Source organism: Bacillus rossius, assembly GCF_032445375.1.
Source record: "Bacillus rossius redtenbacheri isolate Brsri chromosome 4 unlocalized genomic scaffold, Brsri_v3 Brsri_v3_scf4_2, whole genome shotgun sequence".
Lineage (NCBI taxonomy): Eukaryota > Metazoa > Arthropoda > Insecta > Phasmatodea > Bacillidae > Bacillus > Bacillus rossius.
The window spans coordinates 41,045,737-41,071,470 of NW_026962011.1; the positions used below are offsets into that span (position 1 = coordinate 41,045,737).

Sequence of the window (25,734 nt, forward strand, 5' to 3'; positions counted from 1 at the left end):
AGTCATTTTGTTGTAACCATCATTTTTTCATAAAGTCTTATCATTTATAGGTTTTAACTAAAATATATGTTATTAATACTATCGATGTGGATGCGATAGTTAAAGTAATTATAATTTTAAAAACATTTATCACTCCATCTTAGCGGACCAGAAATTTTTCAGAGTCCTAACTCACAAGTAATATTCTCTTCTCATGTTTGCGTACTCGTGTTTTAAAAGCTGCATGGAAGCAGATATTTTAATGTTTGTGTATAATTACATTTCACCATTCTGTAAGACATTTATAAGTATCAGTACCTCGTGGGATATTGGTTCTATATTAAAAATAATAAACAATATGTAGGTAAAATTGTATTTACTAAATTAAGAACATATTTTACACAACCAAAATGGAGCAAAAACAGGAACTACACATCAAAAAACTGAAACTTTACAACAAAAATGGAAACTATACATCAAAAACATAAACTGTACAACAAAAATGGAAAACTGTACAACAAAAATGGAAACTGTACAGCAAAAACATAAACTGTACAACAAAATGAAAACTATAAAACACAAAACAGAAAAACTATACAACAAATGGAAACAACTACCAAACTGCCAAACTATTTAAATCAAAAACTATTTTACAAAAAAAAATTATTCGTCGCCTCCAACATATCCGTGGGGGACTGTGTGGATACCATCTTCGCAGATCAGCCGTTTGTCGTCCTCCCACGTTATGGCCAGCTTATTACTGTACTCAGTATAGAGTATGTGCTGGCGGGAGCGAATTGCTCTAACGCCTGCCCTCATTGTGCGGTGGTCTTGCAGAGCATCCAGGTAATCATCGAATGTTATGTGGTTTTTGACCACACATCGCTGGATGCCCTTGGCCTTTTTCTCGCTCTTACCACCACACCTGTAGGCGTACAGTTTGGCCCGTAGGCTTACAAACTCCTCCATCACTTCTCCCCCACATTCATCTTTGAATTTACCGACAACTTTCTCGTTGATGGGGGAGAAGCATGAGTGGTCGGAAGGGTAGCAGCTGGTGTCGAATTTAGCCATCAGTGTAGGGTCGGCTTTGAGGTCTGAGTAAAAGTCTGTTGTCTGGATCTCATACACAAAACTGTCTGTATCCATATACATCAGGTGAATATTGTCATGGTAACGGGGTTTCATGGTATTGTAGTGGAAGTCGTACATGAGAGTCTTTGAAAGATCTAGTACGGCCAGTCCGGCATAAATCGGCTTGTCGAAAATGATGGTCTCGTGATTAAGGTGGACTAGAGACAAATTCGGTTCGTACATTCTACGGTCCTTGAAGGACGGACGACACACCAACTTCTTGAACCTCTTCTCAGAGCACACCAACTCCATTTTGAGCCTCCGCCTTTTATTTTCCATCAGTTTACCAAATGTCGAGTTCACAGCGAGCTTAAAGAACTCCTTCTCGAACTCGTTGGCTGCTGCTTTCCGCATGTTGGTATTCAGCCGAATATAGGGCTCCAACCATGCCGACTGCTCAAACTGCAGGACTCGGTGTATCTTAGTCACTCTCAGTCCATGAGATACCGCTTGCTGTAGGTTTTTGTAGTGGACAATGTAGTGCTCTTTATTTTCAAGTGTTGTCATCAGCTTTGATTGATTTGAGCCGGGCGGACACTGATTTACGGGGAGAAATGGCAGGTCTTTATGACTTTCGTGGAGCTCGGGAGGGTACTCCACATCACACTCAATAATGTAGCCTGTAGGAGAATCATCTGGGACAGACACGACATCAATTGATGTGTCTGCCCATTGGAAATGCCGAATGGGGAGCGGCAGAGACATCGCCCACCCGTACAAATTATTTGCATCAATGTACTCCAGGAATGTGGATGGCTTGGATGCATCATGTGTTTCTGGTACGTAGGAGTTATTGGCTACGCAATGACGTTTAATGCTTTGCGCTACTCCCCCCCTAATACCGGCCTCCACAAACATGTACATATCATAATCGGTAAGAAGCTCTAGCTGTACACCTGTGGTTCGAAGCATCGCATCGAAAGCGAACCCTGGAAATAAATATAGTGAGACGGATCTAGGCTGTATGTCTCCAAACATATGGAACGGAAATTCTCGAATACATCCGCCAAAATCAGAACATCCGTCTTTAGGTACAAGTCAGCGTACTCCCCCAAAGTGGCACACTGAAACTTGTCCCAGACTTTCACCGCATGTGTGTACTCCATCTCTGAAATCATGGAATCAGTCAGACTATTGTAGAAATCATCGATGGATGGAAGACTAGTATCATCTAGTCGAGCAAAAGAATCCAAAAAATCATACGGGAAGACACCCTTGCGGGTAACCAACTCCAACTCATCAGGCGCGAAAAACTCAGTAGTACTGACAAACTTGTCTGCAGGCAAGAACTCAGCGAGCGAAGCAAGACCCCGACTCATAAAACGGAAGGTATCAACAAATTGAATGCTGAACTTATCATGTAACTTCTTGGAAAAAGTTATCAGCTTCTCTTCCGAATTCGGAATGATGAAGATGTCTTTACTATCATACCCCAACTTCCTGATAATGAAGTTCTGATCGTATGCCAGGTTGTGGAAGAACACAATCAACTTTTTCGGTCTGCGCCTGAGAAGGTTGCAGTCATTACATGCAGGTCCAATAAATTCGCCGGTGAAGTGATTGTGGTCACGAACTTTCTTTACAGCCCCTCCAAACTTTCCTCCACAGTAGCAACAACACCTTGCTTGCAGAAAAGCAATGTTCTGTGCATGTGTGAGCGGAGTCATAGGAACAGAAGTAGAAAATATTTTCTGAACATCATGTCCAATCTCCACAATGCGGGATATGAATTTATCTTCTGCGTCACAACCGCGATACAATTCAGGCTGTGAAGGAAGTGAAGAAGTGAGGTGTGCAGGAATGATGGAGTTATCTGCTTTCACGTAAATGCAGTAGCTGTATGCCTTATGCTTTTGATACTGCAGCGTGTATGCTTCATCAGGATTCGGGTGACACGTATGGATTTTCTCCAGAATAGCTTCAAAGTCGCAATATACCACGATGGGCATCTTATCACTGTGATGGAAGTTTTTGAACTTCAGAACAGGTGGCTGGCCATTTTCATCAAGCGATGGCATTTCCATCCTAACAGCAGCATGCTGTTTGCAGAGCTCACTGTGTTTTTCCAAACACTGAAGGCCAGTGAGCCCGCTAACCCTATCCTGATCATCATAATGCTTGAAGCATCTTTTACAAACATGAATTCTATGCTCACGTGTAGTGATTTGGGACCGAACCAGGGCAGAAAAATTAGAGATGTAGGCGAAATGGGACGAATTGTCATTGACCAAGAGCAGCAGATCGAAATGATGTTCTTTTTCTTCAGGAGCGACTCGTGCAGGAACAACATTTAGATTCTCGTCGATACTGTAGATGTTGATGGAGACTCCGGGGTTCTGTTTTTCAAACAGTGGTATTTGCTTGATTGGAGTAGGAAACTCGATGTTTGTGAAGTTGAACTTCCCCTCCAAGTCATGGTAGCGCTGATTGACACGTTCAGGATTCCATCCGTTCACGTACTTGACAAGAATTGACCACTTGAAGCACATGTGATCATCCAGGTTTTGTGGATTTATCACTGCATATTTGTCTTTGATGGAAGTAGGCAGTTCGATGTAGGAGCTGGCACGGAGTGGATCGAGCTTGTTTATTCGTAGTTGAAGTCGCTTAACGACCGACAAAGTCCATCCGGACCCCTTCCCCATGTAGTCTTCCTCCTCCTTGCAGATCTTTGAGATGGACTCGGTAACTGCCTCCTCCACCTCATGAACTGCGTAGAGGGGGACATTCATGGTCTTGAAGGCCCTCTTGTCTTCACTGGCATCTGCTGGTTTTACATAGTCGCACTCGAGCACGATATTAAACTTCAGTGGTCCGTTCTCTTCAATATCCTCCACAAGTTGGTTTATTATTTTGTTCTTGATGGAGTCCAGGTACGTGCAGATGTCCTTGGAAGAACTTGATGTATTTACTGCGACATATGTCTTCAAGTTACCCTTGAATCCCACTTCGGCGGTGATGAAGCCGTGGGTATTGGCCAAACCCGCGCCGGTCACCACCTTTGTTCGGCTGGTCGATGGTTTAGGCAGTACTGCTGGCTTAACTGCTGACATTCTCTGCTTCTTTGTTGGAGGTGGAGCAGGCCCCTTGCATACCTTGATGTGGGCTTTCAATTTGTCAGCCCTGGCGAACTCCTTAGCACAGTTGTCACAGGTATGTGCTATGCGGTTTGGGTTGAGACCGCAAGCCGACTTCTCATGTCGTCTAGCAAAATCAGCACGGGCGAAGGCCTTATAGCAGAAGCTACACCGCATGCCTGATGTCGTAGCAACAGCTCCAGCACATGATGCAAGGTGCTGCTGCATCTTATCGCTGCGTGCGACCATCTTTCCACATAGATGGCACTGCTGGTAGTCACGATGCTGGTTCTCGGCACACTGTCGCTCGTGTCGGTAGCAATTCTTAGATGCCGTGAAGGAGGCAGAGCAGAAACGGCATTTCTGAACAGTAGACGCCATCATCACGACAATCGGTAGACTGGTCTCAACGTACGGAACACGCAACGGTAGCTCGACGCACGGAGAACTATAACAAAAGAATTAAGAATACAATGTAGCTAGATGTCAACACGAAAAAGTTGCAAACATAACCTCAAAACTCTAGCCCTTAAGCCTACTAACCTAAACTGATAGCAATGTAACTAAATAAAAAGGTTGCAAAACATAACCTCAAAACTCTAGCCCTCAAGCTTACTAACCTAAACTGTTAGCAATGTTACTAAATAAAAAAGTTGCCTACATAACCTTAAAACTCTAGCCCTCAAGCTTACTAACCTAAACTACTAGCATTGTTACTAAATAAAAAAAGTTGCAAACATAACCTCAAGGCTACTCCTTCATGTACAATCCTAAAAATGGTAGAATATTTAAAGTACTGATAAAAGTTAAAACTGAAAAATATTCAATGCTAACTAAAAATGATTGATTACATAACCTCAAAACTACTCTAATTCACACCCCAAAAATGCTAGAATATTTAAAGTAGATACTGATAAAAGTTTAAACTGAAAAAATTTCTGGTTACCTACATATAAGCATACAGAGAAAAAAACTAGCTAGCTGATAACCTACAAAAAAGCTGAGAAACATTCAATGTTAACGAAACATGTAACATACCTCAGAAAAATATGAAGTGGAGCTGTAGAACACGAAGTAGCGTTGGCGGTAGAAATCGTGGTAGCAGCGAAACTCACACACGAACTAGCTCACTCAAACTCTAAGAACACACTGAAGCTCCGACAGCTAATCCCGGCCTTTTATAGCCTCGGACCTGCCTGTTCTTGGAAAAACCATTAGGAACAGAGTATTTTTGTTGTATCCGCCAATAGGAATGTAGTACATGGAAGTGCCATTGTCTTCGGAAAAACCCAGCATGACTCATGTGCATGTCGTAGCAGGTCTGTGAGGGGTGGGGTTAGAAATGTAACCTGACAGCCAAACATGGGAAACCACTCTCGCGTAAAACCACTAATGACCTAGGTGATTAGAGATTAGGGCGCGAGGCACTGCCTGCATCGTGACTCATCACTCAGGAATGTCGTCTCGCAGTGCTGAGGGGGCCCGAACAATATACTTGACCGTGCATGTCGTAGCAGGTACATTAGTCCGCGACTTTGTGGCGCCATGAGGTGCTCAGGAATGTCTGAGCCTGCCACAAACAGCTCGTCAAAGTGTCATCACGAAGCACTCGAGCTGCAGTCATGACGCGCATGCTACAACAGGCCCGCTAGTCACCGACTTCGTGGCGCCAAGCTGACGCTCGGGTAGACAGGTAGCTAAATGATAATACTAGTAATGCAAGGAAATAAATAATCGGGTATGTTCAATACATTTATTTAAAAGTAAGAACACATTACAAAACTAAAACATTAAAAATTTATTCTACATTTATTATGACCAACATTCGTTTAAAATTTTTTAGCATTTCATTGCGAACAATCAGTTGAACATCCACAGTATGACACAATTTGCTGATGTTCCAGGAACAACCCTTTTCACAACCATTTAAGGAGACATTCCTTAAGCTCTCTTTTCATTGGTCAAATAAAACATCTCACTCTCTTCCCCTTTTACAATGATGCTGCTTCACCATCATGCTAAAATTCTGTAGGACCAAAAAAAAATTTTCTTTCCTTAAACCTTACGGTAGAAATTTCATCATAGGTTGCTGTTACTACATCTGGAAATTAAAAATTATTTTATCTCATACAGGTTTTATTTACATGTTAGACTTAACCATCCTACCACACACACACACACACACTTACACATGCACACACTTACACACACATGCGTGCGCATGCGTGCACTGAGATGAAATACATACTTGCCCACATAATGTACTTTTATTTACAAAGGCAACATATTAAAACACATAATATTTAAATTTTGTGTAGATTGGATGGTACCAGACACCATACTGCAAAACGAGCGGACAACACTCGAGTCTTTACTAGGATTGGGCTGACGTATTGCCTCTGGAACGCCCCTGTTGCCTTCAACGACTCAGAATTAATACTTTTATCCATCAAAAAACAACAACAGTGTATGTATGTATGTATGTATGTATGTATGTATGTATGTATGTATGTATGTATGTATGTATGTATGTATGTGTGTGTGTGTGTGTAAATAACCAAGTGTCTGTATTTCAAGTGCAATTTTTTCATAAATAAATTGTCATCTTTAGCAGTTATTTTAATCAATATTTCTAACCTGAAGTTGCGCACTTCGTATGCGCGGTCTCCTGCCATGTAAATAATGCCTTGTGTAATAACAATTTTTTGAGGGGTGTGGGGTGTATTTTTGCTTAGTTAAACTGTTGTTGTTTTTTGATGGATAAAAGTATTAATTCTGAGTCGTTGAAGGCAACAGGGGCGTTCCAGAGGCAATACGTCAGCCCAATCCTAGTAAAGACTCGAGTGTTGTCCGCTCGTTTTGCAGTATGGTGTCTGGTACCATCCAATCTACACAAAATTTAAATATTATGTGTTTTAATATGTTGCCTTTGTAAATAAAAGTACATTATGTGGGCAAGTATGTATTTCATCTCAGTGCACGCATGCGCACGCATGTGTGTGTAAGTGTGTGCATGTGTAAGTGTGTGTGTGTGTGTGTGGTAGGATGGTTAAGTCTAACATGTAAATAAAACCTGTATGAGATAAAATAATTTTTAATTTCCAGATGTAGTAACAGCAACCTATGATGAAATTTCTACCGTAAGGTTTAAGGAAAGAAAATTTTTTTTTGGTCCTACAGAATTTTAGCATGATGGTGAAGCAGCATCATTGTAAAAGGGGAAGAGAGTGAGATGTTTTATTTGACCAATGAAAAGAGAGCTTAAGGAATGTCTCCTTAAATGGTTGTGAAAAGGGTTGTTCCTGGAACATCAGCAAATTGTGTCATACTGTGGATGTTCAACTGATTGTTCGCAATGAAATGCTAAAAATTTTTAAACGAATGTTGGTCATAATAAATGTAGAATAAATTTTTAATGTTTTAGTTTTGTAATGTGTTCTTACTTTTAAATAAATGTATTGAACATACCCGATTATTTATTTCCTTGCATTACTAGTATTATCATTTAGCTACCTGTCTACCCGAGCGTCAGCTTGGCGCCACGAAGTCGGTGACTAGCGGGCCTGTTGTAGCATGCGCGTCATGACTGCAGCTCGAGTGCTTCGTGATGACACTTTGACGAGCTGTTTGTGGCAGGCTCAGACATTCCTGAGCACCTCATGGCGCCACAAAGTCGCGGACTAATGTACCTGCTACGACATGCACGGTCAAGTATATTGTTCGGGCCCCCTCAGCACTGCGAGACGACATTCCTGAGTGATGAGTCACGATGCAGGCAGTGCCTCGCGCCCTAATCTCTAATCACCTAGGTCATTAGTGGTTTTACGCGAGAGTGGTTTCCCATGTTTGGCTGTCAGGTTACATTTCTAACCCCACCCCTCACAGACCTGCTACGACATGCACATGAGTCATGCTGGGTTTTTCCGAAGACAATGGCACTTCCATGTACTACATTCCTATTGGCGGATACAACAAAAATACTCTGTTCCTAATGGTTTTTCCAAGAACAGGCAGGTCCGAGGCTATAAAAGGCCGGGATTAGCTGTCGGAGCTTCAGTGTGTTCTTAGAGTTTGAGTGAGCTAGTTCGTGTGTGAGTTTCGCTGCTACCACGATTTCTACCGCCAACGCTACTTCGTGTTCTACAGCTCCACTTCATATTTTTCTGAGGTATGTTACATGTTTCGTTAACATTGAATGTTTCTCAGCTTTTTTGTAGGTTATCAGCTAGCTAGTTTTTTTCTCTGTATGCTTATATGTAGGTAACCAGAAATTTTTTCAGTTTAAACTTTTATCAGTATCTACTTTAAATATTCTAGCATTTTTGGGGTGTGAATTAGAGTAGTTTTGAGGTTATGTAATCAATCATTTTTAGTTAGCATTGAATATTTTTCAGTTTTAACTTTTATCAGTACTTTAAATATTCTACCATTTTTAGGATTGTACATGAAGGAGTAGCCTTGAGGTTATGTTTGCAACTTTTTTTATTTAGTAACAATGCTAGTAGTTTAGGTTAGTAAGCTTGAGGGCTAGAGTTTTAAGGTTATGTAGGCAACTTTTTTATTTAGTAACATTGCTAACAGTTTAGGTTAGTAAGCTTGAGGGCTAGAGTTTTGAGGTTATGTTTTGCAACCTTTTTATTTAGTTACATTGCTATCAGTTTAGGTTAGTAGGCTTAAGGGCTAGAGTTTTGAGGTTATGTTTGCAACTTTTTCGTGTTGACATCTAGCTACATTGTATTCTTAATTCTTTTGTTATAGTTCTCCGTGCGTCGAGCTACCGTTGCGTGTTCCGTACGTTGAGACCAGTCTACCGATTGTCGTGATGATGGCGTCTACTGTTCAGAAATGCCGTTTCTGCTCTGCCTCCTTCACGGCATCTAAGAATTGCTACCGACACGAGCGACAGTGTGCCGAGAACCAGCATCGTGACTACCAGCAGTGCCATCTATGTGGAAAGATGGTCGCACGCAGCGATAAGATGCAGCAGCACCTTGCATCATGTGCTGGAGCTGTTGCTACGACATCAGGCATGCGGTGTAGCTTCTGCTATAAGGCCTTCGCCCGTGCTGATTTTGCTAGACGACATGAGAAGTCGGCTTGCGGTCTCAACCCAAACCGCATAGCACATACCTGTGACAACTGTGCTAAGGAGTTCGCCAGGGCTGACAAATTGAAAGCCCACATCAAGGTATGCAAGGGGCCTGCTCCACCTCCAACAAAGAAGCAGAGAATGTCAGCAGTTAAGCCAGCAGTACTGCCTAAACCATCGACCAGCCGAACAAAGGTGGTGACCGGCGCGGGTTTGGCCAATACCCACGGCTTCATCACCGCCGAAGTGGGATTCAAGGGTAACTTGAAGACATATGTCGCAGTAAATACATCAAGTTCTTCCAAGGACATCTGCACGTACCTGGACTCCATCAAGAACAAAATAATAAACCAACTTGTGGAGGATATTGAAGAGAACGGACCACTGAAGTTTAATATCGTGCTCGAGTGCGACTATGTAAAACCAGCAGATGCCAGTGAAGACAAGAGGGCCTTCAAGACCATGAATGTCCCCCTCTACGCAGTTCATGAGGTGGAGGAGGCAGTTACCGAGTCCATCTCAAAGATCTGCAAGGAGGAGGAAGACTACATGGGGAAGGGGTCCGGATGGACTTTGTCGGTCGTTAAGCGACTTCAACTACGAATAAACAAGCTCGATCCACTCCGTGCCAGCTCCTACATCGAACTGCCTACTTCCATCAAAGACAAATATGCAGTGATAAATCCACAAAACCTGGATGATCACATGTGCTTCAAGTGGTCAATTCTTGTCAAGTACGTGAACGGATGGAATCCTGAACGTGTCAATCAGCGCTACCATGACTTGGAGGGGAAGTTCAACTTCACAAACATCGAGTTTCCTACTCCAATCAAGCAAATACCACTGTTTGAAAAACAGAACCCCGGAGTCTCCATCAACATCTACAGTATCGACGAGAATCTAAATGTTGTTCCTGCACGAGTCGCTCCTGAAGAAAAAGAACATCATTTCGATCTGCTGCTCTTGGTCAATGACAATTCGTCCCATTTCGCCTACATCTCTAATTTTTCTGCCCTGGTTCGGTCCCAAATCACTACACGTGAGCATAGAATTCATGTTTGTAAAAGATGCTTCAAGCATTATGATGATCAGGATAGGGTTAGCGGGCTCACTGGCCTTCAGTGTTTGGAAAAACACAGTGAGCTCTGCAAACAGCATGCTGCTGTTAGGATGGAAATGCCATCGCTTGATGAAAATGGCCAGCCACCTGTTCTGAAGTTCAAAAACTTCCATCACAGTGATAAGATGCCCATCGTGGTATATTGCGACTTTGAAGCTATTCTGGAGAAAATCCATACGTGTCACCCGAATCCTGATGAAGCATACACGCTGCAGTATCAAAAGCATAAGGCATACAGCTACTGCATTTACGTGAAAGCAGATAACTCCATCATTCCTGCACACCTCACTTCTTCACTTCCTTCACAGCCTGAATTGTATCGCGGTTGTGACGCAGAAGATAAATTCATATCCCGCATTGTGGAGATTGGACATGATGTTCAGAAAATATTTTCTACTTCTGTTCCTATGACTCCGCTCACACATGCACAGAACATTGCTTTTCTGCAAGCAAGGTGTTGTTGCTACTGTGGAGGAAAGTTTGGAGGGGCTGTAAAGAAAGTTCGTGACCACAATCACTTCACCGGCGAATTTATTGGACCTGCATGTAATGACTGCAACCTTCTCAGGCGCAGACCGAAAAAGTTGATTGTGTTCTTCCACAACCTGGCATACGATCAGAACTTCATTATCAGGAAGTTGGGGTATGATAGTAAAGACATCTTCATCATTCCGAATTCGGAAGAGAAGCTGATAACTTTTTCCAAGAAGTTACATGATAAGTTCAGCATTCAATTTGTTGATACCTTCCGTTTTATGAGTCGGGGTCTTGCTTCGCTCGCTGAGTTCTTGCCTGCAGACAAGTTTGTCAGTACTACTGAGTTTTTCGCGCCTGATGAGTTGGAGTTGGTTACCCGCAAGGGTGTCTTCCCGTATGATTTTTTGGATTCTTTTGCTCGACTAGATGATACTAGTCTTCCATCCATCGATGATTTCTACAATAGTCTGACTGATTCCATGATTTCAGAGATGGAGTACACACATGCGGTGAAAGTCTGGGACAAGTTTCAGTGTGCCACTTTGGGGGAGTACGCTGACTTGTACCTAAAGACGGATGTTCTGATTTTGGCGGATGTATTCGAGAATTTCCGTTCCATATGTTTGGAGACATACAGCCTAGATCCGTCTCACTATATTTATTTCCAGGGTTCGCTTTCGATGCGATGCTTCGAACCACAGGTGTACAGCTAGAGCTTCTTACCGATTATGATATGTACATGTTTGTGGAGGCCGGTATTAGGGGGGGAGTAGCGCAAAGCATTAAACGTCATTGCGTAGCCAATAACTCCTACGTACCAGAAACACATGATGCATCCAAGCCATCCACATTCCTGGAGTACATTGATGCAAATAATTTGTACGGGTGGGCGATGTCTCTGCCGCTCCCCATTCGGCATTTCCAATGGGCAGACACATCAATTGATGTCGTGTCTGTCCCAGATGATTCTCCTACAGGCTACATTATTGAGTGTGATGTGGAGTACCCTCCCGAGCTCCACGAAAGTCATAAAGACCTGCCATTTCTCCCCGTAAATCAGTGTCCGCCCGGCTCAAATCAATCAAAGCTGATGACAACACTTGAAAATAAAGAGCACTACATTGTCCACTACAAAAACCTACAGCAAGCGGTATCTCATGGACTGAGAGTGACTAAGATACACCGAGTCCTGCAGTTTGAGCAGTCGGCATGGTTGGAGCCCTATATTCGGCTGAATACCAACATGCGGAAAGCAGCAGCCAACGAGTTCGAGAAGGAGTTCTTTAAGCTCGCTGTGAACTCGACATTTGGTAAACTGATGGAAAATAAAAGGCGGAGGCTCAAAATGGAGTTGGTGTGCTCTGAGAAGAGGTTCAAGAAGTTGGTGTGTCGTCCGTCCTTCAAGGACCGTAGAATGTACGAACCGAATTTGTCTCTAGTCCACCTTAATCACGAGACCATCATTTTCGACAAGCCGATTTATGCCGGACTGGCCGTACTAGATCTTTCAAAGACTCTCATGTACGACTTCCACTACAATACCATGAAACCCCGTTACCATGACAATATTCACCTGATGTATATGGATACAGACAGTTTTGTGTATGAGATCCAGACAACAGACTTTTACTCAGACCTCAAAGCCGACCCTACACTGATGGCTAAATTCGACACCAGCTGCTACCCTTCCGACCACTCATGCTTCTCCCCCATCAACGAGAAAGTTGTCGGTAAATTCAAAGATGAATGTGGGGGAGAAGTGATGGAGGAGTTTGTAAGCCTACGGGCCAAACTGTACGCCTACAGGTGTGGTGGTAAGAGCGAGAAAAAGGCCAAGGGCATCCAGCGATGTGTGGTCAAAAACCACATAACATTCGATGATTACCTGGATGCTCTGCAAGACCACCGCACAATGAGGGCAGGCGTTAGAGCAATTCGCTCCCGCCAGCACATACTCTATACTGAGTACAGTAATAAGCTGGCCATAACGTGGGAGGACGACAAACGGCTGATCTGCGAAGATGGTATCCACACAGTCCCCCACGGATATGTTGGAGGCGACGAATAATTTTTTTTTGTAAAATAGTTTTTGATTTAAATAGTTTGGCAGTTTGGTAGTTGTTTCCATTTGTTGTATAGTTTTTCTGTTTTGTGTTTTATAGTTTTCATTTTGTTGTACAGTTTATGTTTTTGCTGTACAGTTTCCATTTTTGTTGTACAGTTTTCCATTTTTGTTGTACAGTTTATGTTTTTGATGTATAGTTTCCATTTTTGTTGTAAAGTTTCAGTTTTTTGATGTGTAGTTCCTGTTTTTGCTCCATTTTGGTTGTGTAAAATATGTTCTTAATTTAGTAAATACAATTTTACCTACATATTGTTTATTATTTTTAATATAGAACCAATATCCCACGAGGTACTGATACTTATAAATGTCTTACAGAATGGTGAAATGTAATTATACACAAACATTAAAATATCTGCTTCCATGCAGCTTTTAAAACACGAGTACGCAAACATGAGAAGAGAATATTACTTGTGAGTTAGGACTCTGAAAAATTTCTGGTCCGCTAAGATGGAGTGATAAATGTTTTTAAAATTATAATTACTTTAACTATCGCATCCACATCGATAGTATTAATAACATATATTTTAGTTAAAACCTATAAATGATAAGACTTTATGAAAAAATGATGGTTACAACAAAATGACTGGATTTTTGTGGATTTTGGCTTATAAGGTTCATAAAAATGTTGGTAGAGAGTTGAAACTCGGCCTTATATACACTAACGTACTTTATAAACCTACACCTGATGACGACATCCATCAGATGAAATCAAGATGGCGGTCTCCACTAAATAAGATGGCTGCCTCCGCAGACAACGATGGTATATATTTTTTATTTTGAAAATAAATTTATTTTAAAGAATGTTTTGTAACAAAAATTGTAACAGGAATGAGTGGGGTGTTCGATGATGATGTCATTGTAACAGAGGAGCGGGGTGCTAGATGGTGTATTCGTAATGTAGAGGAGTGGGGTGTTCGATGTGTAGGTTTTTTAATTAAAATTTTATTAAATAATATATTTTTTAAATTTTATTTTAAAATTTTGATTATTTAATTTTTTATAAATTTTAAATTTTTTTCATTAAAATCGGATAATAAAGATTTTCAAGATGGCGGACGAAACTCGAAATGTCGGAATTTTCTAGAAAACAAAATGGCGGATAAAACAAAATGGCCACCGGAAGTGACGTAATCCAAGATGGCCGCCGGAAGTGACGTAATCCAAGATGGCCGCCGAGTGTGACGTAATCCAAAATGGCCGCCGTGGCTCCCCGGCTCCCCCTCCCCCCTCCCCTGCCACCATACCGTCTATATTCACCTACTTCTAGAGTTTTTTATTTACAAGTTCCAAGCAGAAATCGTTTATTGTTAATTTTATTGTATCAAAAAACATTCATATAAGAAAAAAAATGCATATCTCATTACATGTAACATACACCCTCTCATATGAATTAGCTATGTTTTAAGTAATCCCTAAATAAGACCCAGTTGAATGAGTGTCGCAGCACGCAGTGTGTCGCAATGCCGCGCTGGAACGGCGGTGGCCGTGAGAGATCAGTACGGCCGCAGTACACTGCAACGCTCGGGCAGCTTTAATGAGCCAACTAATTACGTTAGACTCTTTATAAATATACTGTCTTAAAGCTAAAGGTATAACCAAAAACATTTATTTGGACATTTTTCGCATTGGACTCTTCAAATTGGTGTAAATAGTATTTTTATCTGAGTGGCAAAGATAAAAAATAATATGTCATGAATTAATCGCTTAATATCAAATCTTTAATATTAACAATTTATGCTTTTTACAACATTAATGGCTGTATTAGAGTCTCAAGATTATTTTGGTAGTTTTATGGACAGTCTAAATTAAAAACTGTACAAATGGGTAGCATTTTAATGGACTGATGTAAGTCGCTGTCATCTAGGACTTAAATGCAAATTTTCGGTGATACGCACATGGTCTACAGCGGTAAACTTTCTGTATGTTATTAAGCATAGTCAAATCTACAACTGTGCAAAAATTCAGCTTTGGACAAATTTTTCACAGGTTTGTGCCCGCGCTTCTTCTCCCGACAGAACCAACTGTTCAGGGGAAGTCAAGTGACAGCGGCACGAAAGCAGCTGTCACAGCATTGCCCGTGTCGTACGCAGCACTTTTGTGTCTGAGAGCTCGGATGCAGTTCAGGCAAACACACTGGGGACTAATGAAGGACGGCTCTAAGTCAGACAAATGAAGAATTTCAGAGTGTCTATGCAATGAAGTCAGCTTGGGACAAGGTATTTGAAGGCGCTATAAGTCCAATAAGAGCTTATGTTTCTAAGAAAAAAAGCAACTCACTTGTATAAACTACTGAAAGAAAAATTCGGTGGTGATATTGAGAAATGGAAAACATATACAAGACTTGTAAATTCTAGCAAGTTTTTAATAGGTGAGAAAGCCTAAAAACCTGGAGTTGTTTTCACGTCAGGCCGATAGATGGCAGACGGCCAATATGAACAACTTAGCTTTTTAATAGATATGATAACATTATGACAACGAAAATAACTTCACCTCTTAGAAAAACCTATTTAAAATTTATAGGGACACACGGGGGGAAATAAACCTTCCAGTGCCACAAATTACATAAAAAAAAGATGTTAATCCTTTGACACCATATAATGTAATGTATAATTTAACTATTTATCTATAAAATATAACGTCACAGCTCTGGCCGCTAGGTTATTTCTCACTCTCTAGCCTGTGTTGTGTTATTATTATGGAGCTGTCGGTAGTAGTATCTTAGTGTACTTGGTTTATGAGATTGATCTGGTAGCCATCATTTTCTTTCGAAAAGTAAACGAAGAATTATGTAAACATCCTAGATATTGATATCGTTAGGGACCAGAGATTAGGAAAATATACAGATGGAGCATAGCCGCCGTCAGACGTGATTTTACATACCAATATAGCGGACGTTTGTTTATATTTGTGTCAGCTGTTCTATCTTGCTTTTATTAACAACTGTTAGATCAAAATATTACTGGTTAATATTGTATGTATATATGTCCAAAACGAATCTTCATAATACAAATGTAATGATGTGAGTTAAGACTTTTCTCCAATTCAACCCAGCTGATACATTTTTAAATAAATGGTCGCCATATTGGTTCGTGTAGTACACTGAAATTCCCCTCCCCTGTTGGCTTCACCTGACTAGTCTAGAATCGGACCTTATGCTCTATATGTATATTTCCCTAATCTCTGTTCTGAACAAAACTAAATTACTTTGGTTTTATGCTGTGTGGTTGGTGGTGTCAGAATCGTTTGAAACAACTTTCATAAAAGAAAAAAAAATTAATGGTTAACACCTGGGAGTTATATCTCTGTTTACTTCTATACACCTTGGTGGGAACCAAGAAATTGTGATTATTGACGTCGCTGACGTCACCAGCCGAGAGTGTGAGAACGGCTGAGGGGACCTTTGGCATGAAAGTTCCAGATGGAAGTGAAAATAATTGTCTGGGAAAATATTTCCCCGTACCAATAAAATATATTGTACTATTTATTTAGGACTTGTGTGTTTATTAAACACCTGCTGGACACCAACAACCTAACAGAGCAAGCACTAATAATATCCAGTTCAGCATAGTGCTTCCGGAAACGGAAATGTCGAGTACGAACAGCGCAGCAAGTCTGCTTGGGCTCCTAGTACATCTTTCCACGTAGCACCAGGGTGCGTATTGGCCAATATCTTCCGATATTGGAAAATTAAAAAGCTAACGCTAATGCAGATATTGCTGAAAATACTACACATCTTTCAAATGATGGAAAAATAAATCCAAATACATCTATGTTTGGAATATAGGTCCAAGGCTATTAGAAACCAATCCAGGATTTGAACCCGCCGTGAAGAAAAAACTGGATGGTTAATTTACAAAAGTTCGTTGTCTCTGTAATAGAGAAAGAGTGTTAAATTATTACTCACAAATGTATGATACTCATTTATAAATAAATTTCAGCAATTATTTTGCACTAAATATAAAGTTCATTAAATTAATTTGTGTGAATTACTTTACGATAGGTAGTTCGGATTTTTCGATGTAACTGAACGTGGTGTTTCTCTGAAATAAATTCCATGTATTTTTTTTCATTACTTCTGATATGTTAGAATTATATTTTTTTTAAATAGGTGCAGGAGAATAAATTATAGTGATAACGTATGTATTTTTAAGAGGAATTTTCATAGTGATGTATTTGTTTCATTAATATGCAAGATGGAATTTCCTCGGGCTAAGATTTTGGCAAAAAGTTTATGTTTTAACGCTTCAATTATTTCTCCAAAAATGTATGTGCTTGGCAAGAAACTCTGATATGCAACATACACACTGGAGCATTGCCCTCCCCCCACATTCGATTATGGGCCCTGAACCCAGGATCGGTGACGGGGGGAAGGGGGGGGGGTAATTTTACAGTCACGTGCTACATTATATTTTCATGGTTATTTATTACCTACACTCTTTTTAGAATGTTATTTAACCAGAATATACAGGTTATAATTATGGTTTCTATTTGGTATGTCCAAACTAAGCTTTATTTATAAAATATTCAATATGTTTTTTTCTAGTTTGTATTTATATTTGTTAAACATTTAAAAAATAACCAGGACTGGGCCCAGGGGTCCACGCACTGGAGACCGCGTGCGGTTGAGGAAGGCGTACAGGTGTCCACGAGGGTGGAAGAGGGGGTGACCCTGGTATGGAGGTCGGGGGGAGCTCACAGCCGTATTTGGACCTCCGCCGAGCGCCGCCGAGCGCCGCTGATAAAAGCTGGCCGCGGACTATAGAAGGTAAGTCGGTCAATGGGCGCCGAAGGCCTTCCATCCCGGGCCGCTGCTGCTTGCCCGGCGCAGCCTCCCCCCGGCGAGAGAGCCCGTCCTTTCCCGGCGGCCGCTGTCCGCTGTCCACTTCCTCGACTCCCGCGGAGTCTCCCTGTCATCCTCGGACTGCAGGGGCCATCTGCTTTCTCTTTCCGTTTCCAGGGCACGACTCTGCTGTTAGTGCTGTCCGGAGCACAAGGTCCGATTCTAGTGAAGCCAGAAGGGGAGGGGAATTTCAGTGCACTACACGTACCAATATGGGGAAGCCTTCATTTCAAAGACGAGAGAGCCACACCCGAAGTTCCCCGAAGTTCATGCTCGCTTGTTTTTTTTTTTCCGTTCTATCTCACTGTATAAACCGGTGTGGCATTAAATTTTGCGGTCGATTAAGGATAGGTTAGCTACATTATAAATACGTACTTTAAAAAATCGTGAATGGTTTGTTATATTATGTAAGTATAGCTACATTAAAAATACTGTAAAATCATTTTTTTTTGTTGCTTAGCAAATAACTTTTTAATATGTAGCTATCCAGGGCTAGGAAACCGTTTACATGATTTCACAGTATCTTTAATGTAGCTATCCTAACAAAATCAACCATCCACAATGTTTTAAAGTATTTATAATGTAGCTGACCTAACCTTTTACAATGAACAAAAAAAAAAAAAAACGAAGATGCACGATCGGGAGTTTCGCTCTGTCTGTGAAAAGAAGGCTGCCCACCAATATGGCGGCCGTTTGTTTACAAATGTATTAAGGTGTGTTTACGATTGAAAATTAAGAATTAAGAATTAAGACTTAGTCGTGTACTTACCATATGACTCTATGTAAACTAGTGGAATGGTTTATGATTGTCGTGTGTGGATTTTGACGGGTCGTGTGCGAACCATATGATGACTTAAGACTTAACAGAAATGGTAATATTTTATATTTTTCGTTAAGACTTAAGGGAAGTGACCAATCACAACAAACCGGAACCTTTCAGCCGGAAGTTTATGTCTTGGTATTGGACCGAGCGAGGCAGTATTTTTGGTTAGAATTCGTATATTTGCCATTTGTAATCATCATCCATTTCGAAAAATAGATATCCCATTTGTCAATAACCTATTTCAAACCTGCTTCTCCATTTCAAACAATGGCCGACCATGTGTTTTGTGCTGTGATTGGTTGGAATTAACGACTTCTATGTCAATCATAAACTGGAAAATGTAGTTTTGACTTAATCGTGTGCTCGATGTTAAGTTATAATTCTTAAGGAAATCAATCGTAAACCCAGCATTAATAAAACCAGGATAGAGCAGCGTCCGTCATATTGGTATGTGAAAATCGGGAGAAAAAAAAATGGGAATAAATTGCTTCACGTCTGACGGCTTTTGATTCCATATGTATCCTTTCCTAATCTCAGGCGTCGTCCTTGTTTCGGTTAGCTCTGTTGCCAGATACAAGCCATAGAGCTCAACAGTTTCAGATACAACTTCGTAATGCAAGGAATTGTTTTTTAATTATCGGAAAAAATATATATTTTGTAATACAATATATCCATTAAGAGAATCATATTATGACATTTTTTTATTTATGAGAAGATATAATTGCATTACGCCATCTTTGTTTCAACAGTTTTCGTCAACATTTTGATTATATCATTTAATTTTCAGAATATTGTCCCTTTTCAGCACTGCACGTACTTTCATGGAATGCCTTGCTATTAGTAGATACCGACTGTTGGAAATAGTTTCTCCTGTTACATAATATGTGGTGTTTAGCATTTAATTATTATTTATTATTATTTTATTATTATTTATTATATTATTTCCTGTCAGAATCACTACAACTGTAATAATACTGTATGTAAGTACACATTATTTGATGGTCTTAAAAAATCGATAAATAGAACAATTGAAAAAAAAGTTGAAACTTATTATGATTAACGATGGTATACAAAATAAGACTTAATGTTAACAATCCGGGTAGCATCAGTCTGGCAACAGTGTTCGCCATTTACTCTGTACTGTAGTCTAAGCTTGAAACAGACTATAATGATTAATACCGGACAGCTTCATGCTATCTAAACAGGCGAGACTGCGGCAAACAACCAACCAACAGCAAAGTTGTTGCAATTTAATAACTAATTTATTAGTAATTGCTTAAATTATGTAGCTTCACATCTTTCAGGAAATCACAAGCACTGACTGAGGTTTATTTTTTACCAAACATTCGTATGATATAAAATAAAGATTTGTTATTTTAAGATAAAATTTGATTTTTTGTTCTTGTTGTTTTTATCAGTTCCCAAACTCCATGTTTGCTGTAATGAGGTATCGTAAGCACTAAACAAATACCAAGGATATTGAAATAAAAGTTTTCTGTAATATAAAAAAAATTTACTAACCCAACAAAATGTTTTCGTCAACTTGTCAGTGTGTTTTGGTAGGTTTACAAATAAATTTTGTCACCCATAGAATTGGCCTAAACCAACAAAATAAACTTATGCGGGAATAAGATATTTGTTTTGTTGTTTAAAAACAATATTTGTTTGTGTCCGAAACAACCTTCTCAGTGTAGGAAACAAAAGCATGTACCGAATGACAGACTATTAATTAAAATAGAAAAATAAAATTAATAGTACTTTCAAAAATAACAATATTTTAATTTATACAGGAGTAAACAGATATGTTATTGGGACAAATGTTTCACAAAACCACACGAAGAATGGCTCTGGGAAACATCTCAGTCAGGACAACACTATTGACGCCTGCGGTGTCAGCAACCCGCTTGCGTGGAAGTGGCGATGGTTGTATAGCACCACGGCAGTATGACAAACTGGAAGAAAAAATGGTAACATTCCGTATCACGGTATCACGTATCTAAGTTTATCCCTTCATCCTAATGGTATGAAATTGTTTATATCGATTCTGTAGTACATGGTGCTTGATGCTTTAATATAGCACGTCTAAAGATCCTGAACATAACATAAATGTGATCGTATGTTGAATACAAAAGAAAAAAAAATCCCCAAAACCTGTCATAATTTGTTTTCATTTTGATAGTCAATTTTTTTTTATGTCCAGGTTCTTTCGACGTACTAAATTAAAATAGCAAGCATCATTTAATACAGTATCAACGTATACAGGATCATGACATCCGAATAACTTTGTTGTGTTTTTGTTGATGCAGTGGTGAGATAAAATGTTGAGATTGTTGATTAAATATTTGATGATCACTCATATGTCTTAATTAAACCATCCGGAATTCAGACAAGAGAATTTTCTATCTGTAATAGGTTTGATGTATTAATACCATTCAAGCCATATTTTATGAGTAATTAAGGTAGGTTCTTGAAACCATTTATTGATGTTTATATCTGTCTTTATTGGCATCCGAGTTGAATATTAAGTTTCATCACCATGTATTTGAAACATTCTTTTAACGATTCTTGCAATGGGAGGGGGAAGATTGATTTAAAGCATTATTTTGGAGATACGTCATTGCTAGTTTGCACTGTATGTCGTAAGAACACCAAAAGAACGGACAAATAAATATGTACACACAGCAACAAGCCAAAAATTAAGCCGATGTAAATAACAAATGTATAGACAGCACAGAAAAGTAGTCAGCTTTTTTTATTTAATTTTTATTTTTTTGATTTCATACTCTGACACACGGTTCAAACAACCAGTGGCATTATGTCCAAAATAATTATTTAAATCATTAAAAACAGTATTTGTAGGTACAGTTTGATGTGTTTAAGTTTATTTACAAAGAAAAAGAAAGGTTATTTTTTGTATTAAATGAAATGCGTGAAATCAACTTGCGTATGTGTGCTGGGATGTTTACAAGTAACTTACATAGCGGTCGGAGTTGTGACATGCGCCGGTGCGGGCGACTTGTTCGAGCGTGTAGCCATTCCGCTTGCTTCAAGGTAACGCAAACCTCCCACTACATCTTAAAGCCCAGCCTTATTCACAATGTTTGCTTTTCAATTTCCTTGTTTTTTTTATTCTAACGCAATTTATAAAAAATTACATTAAACATACTTAAGTGTATTTACTAGTTGATACATTTTTATTAAGGTATCCGTATACCTGGGCGCACACACACCATTGCTGATTACACTATATGTTCGGTCAAATAATACACGTGTTGTGCTTATCGTGGGATTCGGCGGATGGATACTACTCCTGCAAGTAGTCATCTGGCAACACTGTCCGTTGGTAGAGCAGTGGACTTCAAGATGGCGCCGCGGTAAGCTGCTTGGTAATTTTGTCGGTGATCTGGCACAGTTTTTAAGTATATACACAACACTATATGTCATAAGAAACCTCAATAACGGACAAAAATATGAATAAACAATAAAGATGAACATACAGACACAAACACACGAGCTAAAATAGGCCGATAAAAAAAAGTCTATTTGTGCCTGAGTACGGGAACAGATCTCAGTTCCCGAAACGTCGCAACTGTTGTCCAAGCAAAACCTGCCGCGTTCGCCTGTGCTGTCGTCGTTGTGGTGTCCGGGATACCTGTTTTGTTAAATCGCTAGGTTTCGCCTCTGCGTCTCTGTGTTGATGTTGTCATGTCCAAATTATATGTATGGTGTCGTCTTTGTTGGGTTCAACCGTTGTTCGTTGTGCTGTTGCTACTGTGTCGTCGTCGTTGCCCCGTGGTGTCCGCCTGAGCTGTTTATGCTTTTAATAACTGTTTGTTTGCTAGTTCATCTTTTTTGTCAGTCATTGAGGTTTGTTATGGCACTAGCCGTGTGCATCATATTTGGTAAATAACCGAAAACGGTGGTACAACTGAATTTATTTATAAGAAGCAGCCTAAACACCAGTTGCCATACTTCTAACTTCAAAAATGACAAACTTACCAACTTAAGTAAACAGATTCTCCAATTTGTTTTAGAGAACCACACATACATTTTTCTCTGTATCTTAATGGAATTTGAAAATGATTAAAAAAAATATTTACAATGAAAACATTTTATTCACCAATTCAACATAAATTCTTAAAAATAACGGCTACTTAGAAGAAAAAAAACACGTAAATGTGAAAATTAATTGGTAGTAATTAGTAGAGCTTTACTGATGAAAAAGTAAACTTGCATTTATAAATTAATTAATTATTAAAATAAAAAAGGCGCGTGTGCGAGTGTGGTGGTGGGCGGTGCGATGGTAGGTGCGCGCACAGCTTGGGGACACGCCTTGTGATTGGGCCGTTTCATTATGTTCTGCTCTTTTTTTTTTTGACGTGACAACGTCTAATAAATAGATGAACGCCGGCTGCACGCACGAAAAAGTGTCCCGTTACGCACATTGTTCCGTTACGCTGTGTCCCGTTACACTCATTGTTCCGTTACGCTGTGTTCCGTTACGCTGTCAGCGAGTGCAGTAATAATAGGTTATGTTACAATTGACTAAAAAATTATGGTGATTCATATAATTGATGATAGATATTTGATTACAGTTTATTTATATGAAAACTCGTTCATAATTATATTTAAAATTTATAGCTAAAGGCCAGTTTTTAAAATTAATTACAGGTCATCTACATGTGAACTGTTTCGTCGACTGTTTATAAAGTTAAGTGAAAAGTTAATGTGGTTTTCATTGCTTATTACAACAACAATTTCGGCAATAAAGGTTAATTATTCTTGCATTTTAAAAAATCTGATTACTAATACAATTTCAAATATATTTATTCTTTTATTATTAAAATAAAAATGATTCAATTTTATTCATAAAAGTATGCAATCATTTCATCAATGTTTTGTTATGACGTTGTCACGTTAAACTATCGTCCGTAAACCGACTTTACAGAACACCATCCCCCCCCCCCCCCCCCCCCCCCCCCGCTGTGGCAGCGCAGTGAGTTGGAGCCGTGACGTCCTATGGAGAGAGCCGACACCTCGGCTTAGAGGATGAATTATTATCTAAAATCTTTTATCAGCGCTCACCTACGCTGTGTCAGGAACTCCCGTGCAAAATTTAATGCTTCTAGACCCACCGACTTAAGCTGTGCGTTGTCTGCTAGCCAGTGTTAGGAGTTTTATCAAGTGGATACAGTGTAACCAGCAACTCCGTGTCCAGAATGACGTCTTGAATGACATGGTTTGCAGTTGATGTGTTGTAATACTCCTGCGGCCGCTGGTCTCGCCTGGGGTGTCGGACCAGATTTGTCCTGTGGGGGAAGCCTTCTTTTCACAGACGAGAGAACCAAAACCCGAAGTTCCCCGAAGTTCATGCTTTTTTTCCCCGTATTTTTAATGTAGCTATCCTAACCAAATCAACCGTCCACAATGTTTTAAAGTATTTATAATGTAGCTAACCTAACCTGATTGACCATTAGTATCATTTTATCAACACCGCCATATTTATTTACAATGAACCAAAAAAAACAACCGAAGATGCACGGTCGGGCGTTTGGCTCTCTCGTCTGTGAAAAGAAGGCTTCCCGGTCCAGTGCTGGGTCTGGTGCGAGTGGCGAGTGGCGAGTGGCGAGTGGCGAGTGGCGAGTGGCGAGTGGCGAGTGGCGAGTGGCGAGTGGCGAGTGGCGAGTGGCGAGTGGCGAGTGGCGGTTAGCGCGGCCCCGGGCTGCCTGGAAGCCCTCCCCTGGAACTGGAACTTTCGAATATAACCAACACGTTCAAACAAAATTTTTTTTAAGCCAAGCTGGAACTTAAATTTCGACTTTTTGTTTTGCTAGTTTACCTTAAGAAATGTTGATGTTCTTCCCTGATAAATCATATCCGCGTCATTTCATAAATGCTAACGATCGAATATTTGAATTTTTTTTTCTAATACGAAAATCATGAATTGAAATTTTTTGTTGACCAGCACTTTAATTTACATGCTAATATTCCTTTTCCAATTTATGTTCATTTTAAATAAAAAGGGACTATTTTAAAATGTATTGTAACAAAAAAAATTAAATAATTACTCAATAATTCATATAGGCATGTGTATGAAATAATATAGCAATGCGATAAGGCAAATGTAATCATATATATTTGCCTAAAGCACAATTTGTACATAATCCAGGAATATGTAATTTAAGAAAATTGAAAACTGTTTCAACTGTTTCAACTGTCAAGTTCAGAACCACGCACCTGTAGTTTAACCACTGGCAGAATATAGGAGGAGAATATATATTATAATAGATGTGTCATTAGAATTTTTTTTTTTAAATTTAGAAATTACTCTTTACTATGACTATTTTAGTTTACCAAATATTTTCCAGGGTAGTTTCACTACCATAAAATCATTTGGCACACCAATACGTTTGGTATGTCCCCTAATTTTTTTTTTACATAAGTTACTGTATATGGGTTTATAGTGGGTCCGCCATCTTCATGTGAACATTTCGTTGCATGGCGCGCGCGCGCATTCGTAAAAGTTCACTCTCATAATTTTTCCCAGGGAGTAAGAGCTTAAACAAGTGATATACAGAATGTCAGAAAAGTCTTTCCATGATAACACAAATCTATAACTTTGGCTAGACGTACGATAAAAATATGAAAGTGGTGTTAAAATGTTAGGTCATAACTCAAAGTTTTTGTTATAGGTTCGCAGTAGGAGTGCAGTGTCTGAGGTGTGGTGCCCAGGAAGCCGGACATGATTACCAATCAGGAGAAAGCGCAGTGTGTCCTGTGGTGCCACGAGACACGATCACCAATAACAGTGCATAAAACTTCCAAACCACATATGGAAACATTCCCCCTGATGTCAAGAGCATTAAGACTTAGTATGAGAATTTCAAGACCACAGGATCGGTTGCTTCCGAAGTCTGGTCGACCATCAATCTCAGCTGAAAGGGTGGAAGCTGTAAGACAGTCATTTCTGCGAAGTCCGAAGAAATCGGTGCGAAGGGCCTCACGTGAATTACAGATGCCGAAAAGCTCTCTCCACGATATCTTACACAAGCATTTAATGTTTCGTGCAT

At 39.8% G+C, this 25,734-nt stretch overlaps 1 protein-coding gene across 4 annotated transcripts in view; it reads left to right on the forward strand.

Moving 5' to 3' along the window:
• LOC134542046 (fatty acyl-CoA reductase wat-like) overlaps positions 1-25,734 on the forward strand; it is an 81,301-nt gene that overhangs the window by 30,661 nt on the left and 24,906 nt on the right. The window contains exon 1 of one of the 4 annotated variants that reach the window (XM_063385898.1): positions 17,584-17,766. The exons of the other annotated variants lie outside the window; for them this stretch is intronic. The gene's annotated coding sequence lies outside the window, so the exon portion shown is untranslated. Of the gene's footprint in view, positions 1-17,583; positions 17,767-25,734 lie in introns of those variants that run through there. 4 annotated transcript variants of the gene reach the window in all.